The sequence below is a fragment of the Mesocricetus auratus genome, unplaced genomic scaffold, assembly GCF_017639785.1.
Source record: "Mesocricetus auratus isolate SY011 unplaced genomic scaffold, BCM_Maur_2.0 Super-Scaffold_100030, whole genome shotgun sequence".
Taxonomy (NCBI): Eukaryota; Metazoa; Chordata; class Mammalia; order Rodentia; family Cricetidae; genus Mesocricetus; species Mesocricetus auratus.
The window spans coordinates 15821417-15827655 of NW_024429211.1; the positions used below are offsets into that span (position 1 = coordinate 15821417).

The 6239-nt window shown below is 38.2% G+C and overlaps 1 long non-coding RNA gene across 1 annotated transcript; it reads right to left on the bottom strand.

Moving 5' to 3' along the window:
* Positions 1-689: 689 nt before the first annotated feature.
* LOC121134731 lies at positions 690-2496 on the bottom strand. The gene is made up of 3 exons (XR_005871899.1): positions 2422-2496; positions 1134-1316; positions 690-729 (listed from the first exon to the last, which is right to left on the bottom strand). It is a non-coding gene; the product is annotated as an uncharacterized LOC121134731 (long non-coding RNA).
* Positions 2497-6239: the final 3743 nt, after the last annotated feature.

The following is a 6239-nucleotide window of genomic DNA, read 5'->3' on the forward strand; positions in this document are numbered from 1 at the left end:
TTAATTACCCTGAGTGAAATGATAGACTCTAGATATCCCCTATGGGGAAGGAATTGGCAATAGGGTGGGGGGTGGGGGGATGGGGGGATGCGGGAGGAGGGGAGGGAGAGGGGGAACTGGGATTGACATGTAAAACAATTTAAAAATAAACAAAAAAACACCAGTGATGGTGAACTTGGAAGGCAGAGGCAGGCAGATCATTGTGAGTTTTAGGCCAGCCTGGTCTACGGAGCAAGTTCCAGGACAGTTAAGGTTACACAGAGAGCCCTGTCTCAAACAAACAAAAAGAAACACCCTCAAACACGTGGTTCTTAACTAGCAGTCAAACGATAAACTTAAGTTGACCCCAGACTCCGCAATGTTCATATCATTTGTGACAGGACATAGGCCCTCCCCCATGTGTATATGCTGAGAGATTAACACTCCATAGGCAATGCGTTCACAAAACGCATTTATGCACTAGGAATAAATACTGGATACACTTCCAGAGGTCATATAGTCTTCCCATGCCTCCCAACTGATACCCACATTCAGGAGGCCTTGCTGGGTTTTATGCTGGTTCCTCAGCTGTCAGACTGGGATCCATTAACTTCCACTTGCTCAGGTCAGCTGTGTCTGTGGGTTTCCCATGCATGGTCTTGCCCTTTCTACAACTGGATTCCAGGAGTTCTGCTCAGTGATTAGCTGTGATTCTCTGCTTCTATATCCATCAGTTACTGGATGAAGGCTCTAGAATGGCATTTAAGATAGCCATCAATCTCATTATAGGGGAAGGACACTTAAGGCAGCCTCTCCTCTACTGCTTAGATTCTTAATTGGGGTCATCCTTGTGAATTTCTGAATATTTCCCTAGTGCCAAATTTCTCTTTAAATCTATAATGGCTCCCATTATTTAGGTATCTCTTTTATTGCTCTCCTTCTCTATTCTTCCCCCAACACAATCTTCCTGATTCCTCATGTTCTCCTCCCCTTTTTCCCTCCTCTTACTCCTAGCTCTATCACAAATTCCCCATGCTCTAAATTTGCTCAGAGGAGTGCCATCTTCACTGCATAATTGTTAAAATGCTTACAATTAGGGTTAGTATTAATACTTAAGAAACACTATTTTGTAAAAGTGGATAATCAAATCTCACTTGAACTAATGTAAAGGTGAGAGTTCATCAGGATGTAGAGAAGAATGATCATGGATAGATCTTATGTAGACACATCTTGAAGTTCTTCATATGTCCCACATTCATTGATCAGTCCAGAGGACATCTGCTTTCTGCTCATGATTTCCCACAAGGAACTCTAATGTTGTTTTCATTAATTGAGATCTGTGAAACAATGTTCCAAGAATTCAAAAATAAATGAAGATATGGGCCTTGGGGAATATTAAAGACTGACGATAGTAAATTATATGATGTATTATCTACTGTTGTAACACCTAGTCACCCAGAGGCTATTCCAAATTTACAGAGGAAAAAACAGCTGCACAGAGCATAACTAAACTAGATGCACTTGCAGTCTCTAAATGCTGAGGGTGAGCATTGCTGTCAGAAGTCATGAAGGTATCTTTTCTTACTTGTGCCTATTAATGAATTAACCAACTGATTTGTGCCTATGAATTAATATTGGCAAAATCCTACAAATGTGACTTAGAGTTTGAGCACTCATAATCTATGTCAACTAGCATTAGCAAAAACTAATTTTGCTTTCTTCCTTTGTGCTGCATATGCAATCAGTCTTTCCAACCCACAGATGCATAACAATTCAAACAAGCAACAGGTAGAGTTGGAGCAAAAGTATTATTGCATAATTGAATTCTCATTTGAAGAAATCATTCAGACAATAAGTACTGTTATTCCCTTTGTGGTGTGTTAATTCATTAATTCTAATTGTATGATCTCCCATTATACAAATTGTTTTAAAAGAGGAAATACACTAAAAAGAGTGAGTTATGAATACCTGAATTGTGACAAACTTTCACAATAATAACACAATTAAAATTTAAATTGAAGCAATATAAAATGAAAGCACAGATTTATATACCCAGTACAAACTAGCCTAATTTATCTATTTGTAATTCACATGAAGAGGAAAATAACTGGGCTAAAATGTGGCAGCATTATATTCATAACTTATGAATATAAAATACAAAAAGAATTAACTTCTTATTAACTCACTAAAATTTTCATAGGTCATATGACTAATTTAAAAGGAAAAGAACAATTACATATATCCCACATGATGGTAATACTAATAATTCTAAATAATTGATGATTTCCTGAAAGATTTCATGTAGTGAAATATTGCATTATCAGATATTTGCACAGAAATCAAAATTGGTACAGATGATTGTATATCTGGGTGATGTAAATAAATGTTTCTTTCCTTTAGAGATAGATATGGTAATGATGGATTTAAGAATAAATAGTTTACCAAGCAGCTGGTCATCGTGAAGAGGTAACCAGAGGCCACCAGTCATGTTCAAATCCTTTCTGACAATGAGTTTCTACAATTCAATGGAAGGAATCTTTATCAAATTTGAAATCTCATCATGTTCTTAGATGTACTATTATAACTTCTTGACATAAAGTATGTGACCCCTTTTTCTTATTCCTTTTTGTACAGTGTATATAATCTGTAAATGATTTCTAATATGAGAAAATTTTAAAAATTGTGTTTTGTACTTTTCTTTCTCAAGTAATACACTTCAATTGTTCATGCTAATTGCTTCCATATAATCAGTTTTAACGAAGAAAATCATTAGTCAAGGGGTTTTTAGTTACAGGTCTCATTTGAAATGTAGGAGGCTAAAACAAGAAACATAAAAGTATATTTACAACTTAGAATTGTCATCCATGTAGGATACACCTTTGATGAAGTTTCTCTCCTGATTCAAGCAAGCACTCCTCGCTCAAAGCTATACCCTCAATGTACTGTTATGAACTGTAAATACTGTCATATATGAAAACACTTTTAAGAGTATGTTTCTTTTGTGTTGTGGAAATTGAACTAAGGGTTTTTCCAGGATGTTCTAAGAATCACATTTCCCAATTTTTGCATTATTCCAGAAAGATCTTACTCACATGACAGAAACAATCACCTCACCTTGTAAGTAAAATGAATTTTTTGTGTTCTCACATGTAGACTAAGGATGTGTACACAAGAGCTCTTCTCTTGATGTGTCACAATCTTCTGTTATATCCATGCTTTTTCCTAACTGCTAAAACTGCAATAAAAGTAAGTTTACCTGGGCTCTGTCAATAAGCACAGTGTGCCATACATACATACAAGTGAACATACATAAAACAGATACACTACCCTACATTCACTCACATATACACAAAACACACACACACATACACATGCACACACACACACACACACACACATATTCCCACTGAGGTGGGTGTGTGCTGTGATGTACTCATCGCAAATCCATGATTGTCACCCTACTGTTTTGAAAGGTGACATGCCTGCAGTCCTGCAATTGGAGAACAGGAAATGTGGTTAAGGCATGGAAAAGTGTTGGGAAACAACTTACACTTTTTATACCAAAAAAGGGACTTGTATGTCCCAGGTTAGAACACATAGACTTAGGATAACCAGGAGTATCCTGAAATTATCCCCCTGCTTCTGTCTCCCAGGTGCTAAATTTTAACCAAACACCAGCATGGCTGATTTCAGCAGTGTTGAGAAATAACTCCTGGTCCTAGCATTCAAAACAGAAGGACTCCCTCAACTGAGCCGAATCCCCTGTAGTAAGTATCTGATTCAAGATAATGCAAGAAGGCAGATATTTATGAGCCTAGAGGTGAAATCCTGATGTCATTAGAAACAATGTCAAAAGATCTTTCACAAAAAGATAAACATGATATGTACTCACTAACATATGGATTTTAGACATGGATCACAGGAGTGCAAGAGTAGAGTCCCACTGGCAAAGAGTCTGGGAAACAGAACCTTCAACCAATGACTGATGGAAGCAGAGGCAGACAACCACAGCTAAACACTGAGCTGAACTCAAGGAACCCAGTGACAGAGGGAGGACTGACGATCATAGGGGTCATGCCTGGGCTTCTTCAAGCCACAGAAACAACTGACCTGACCAAGGGAGAGTTCTTGAACTCCATACTGATGGCTGGGAATCCAGCATGGGACAGATCCAGACCCCCTGAATGTAGGTGTCAGTGAGGAGGCAAAGGCAATCGATGGGGCTTGGGTAGGAAATCAATATTTATCCCTGGCTTAAAAATCAACTTTGGATGCCCATCACCCGATGAGAGATACTCTCTTAGCCTGGACCCTTGGGGGAGGACCTAGGCCCTGCTCTAGATGAAATGACAGACTATGGATAACCCCCATGGAGGGCCTCACCCTCCCTGGGGAAAGGAGTGCATATTGAGGGATAGGGGAGGGGGGGTTTGGTGGGATGGCATTTAATGGGGTGAGGGAAAAGAGACAGGGACCTGGGATTGACATGTGAAACAACCTTGTTTCCAATTTAAATTTAAAAATAAAAATACATAAAATAGAAATATAATAATAAAAAAAGATCTGGCACCCAAGACATCAACCTAGTTCTCATGGTCCAAGTCAGTGTCTCCCCATGGATCTTTTGTGCCTATTTTCTTGACTCACTTGAGAAATAGTTCCTTATTAAAAGAGTCCAAAATGTTGTCTGTAGCTTTAGAGTCATTATTCCAATCAGATAGCAAAGGTGACCTAATAGGCCTTGAGGGGATGCTCACTTGGCATACATATTCATGGATTTATCAGCCAGATTGGTAAACACTTCCTGCTACTGAACAAGAACTGATGTGTGGGTGTTCCACTATGTCCAGATTCAGAAAAAGATTTTACAATTAGGAAATAGGGAACTGGTTTTCCAGATAATTTATCTTAAAGTATGCAGTATCTTTCAATATCCTAGTATATAAGCATTAACCATATCCCAATTTAGAATTATGTGTTTTTGAACACATCTGCTAGAGAGACCTTGCCCACATCAGCTGAAAACACTGGTTTGACCCATGAGACCACACAATGGGTGCTGTAGTATGCTTATGTGCTTAATAACACCTGCTGCTCTTGCAGGGAAGTAGGAAGTGCACAATTGCTTGACTCCAGATCTAGAACATCTGAAGAGCTCTTGTAACACACAGGCACTAAACTCACGTGTGCAAATCCAGAGACACAGAATTAAAATAACAACAGGGTCTAATTCTAAAAGACTACACAATGAAATTGCATAAATGAACAATGAAATATAAATGTGTATACATGATTTTATAAAGACACTTGAAATGTCATTAGGTCTAAATTTCCTGTTAGGATCAGTAGTATGATGCAAACTCTTTACAAATGCTCATACATATTTATTATGATAGTTATAAATACAGAACCCGGGTTCTACCTCTTGGAATTAGCACACTGATCCTATGATCTCAGACTTTCTTGAATCTGTTTGGCTGTATCCCTGACTCTTAACAAATTTTAGGGGACAGGGTTCTGGTCTTCTCACAATGGTACTAATTTTTATCTGAATTAAACTGAATAGAAAAGGCCAGGCTGATTGAAATAAAGTGCCAGAATCTCTTTGATCTGTGACTGGTCTTTAGCCCTGAGGTCTGATCATGCCAAGTGTATTAACACAATGTTGGAGAAGAAATCACCTCTCTAGGTCCATGAGAACCCTGCTTTTGAATCAATACTCTGGGATGAATATGCTAAATTTACCTGTCTTACTTGACCCTTTCTTTGGCATCCACGTCACCAACTTATGCTTACTAGCTGACAATGATGAAGAACAAATTAACATGTTATAAATCTTGAATAAGCCAATGGAGTCCAAGTTTTGTCAGTTACTTCTGTTCACCATGTTCCTAGGGATGTATGTAGGACACCAGACCTACTAAATACACCCACTGGCACTGAGTCCACCCTAGTCCTTCTTCCCTTCTCCACTCACCAGCCTGAAAATTGCATAGTATTAGTAGATCCAGACATCAGGAAAAGGGGTAGCATTATCATCATTCTCAAACAAAGCAAATGACAATGTGTCAAATATAAGACACTTATATTGACTGCCAACTCCTTCCTAGATTAATAGTTATAACGGATTTCTAGGAAGGTGTGCAATGATACCATACTTCCATGAAGGTGAACAAAGGATGATAAAGATCTTCAAATCTATATACTGGCTGGGGACATCAGCTCATTTTCTTTTTCACAGATACATACACAGAATATAG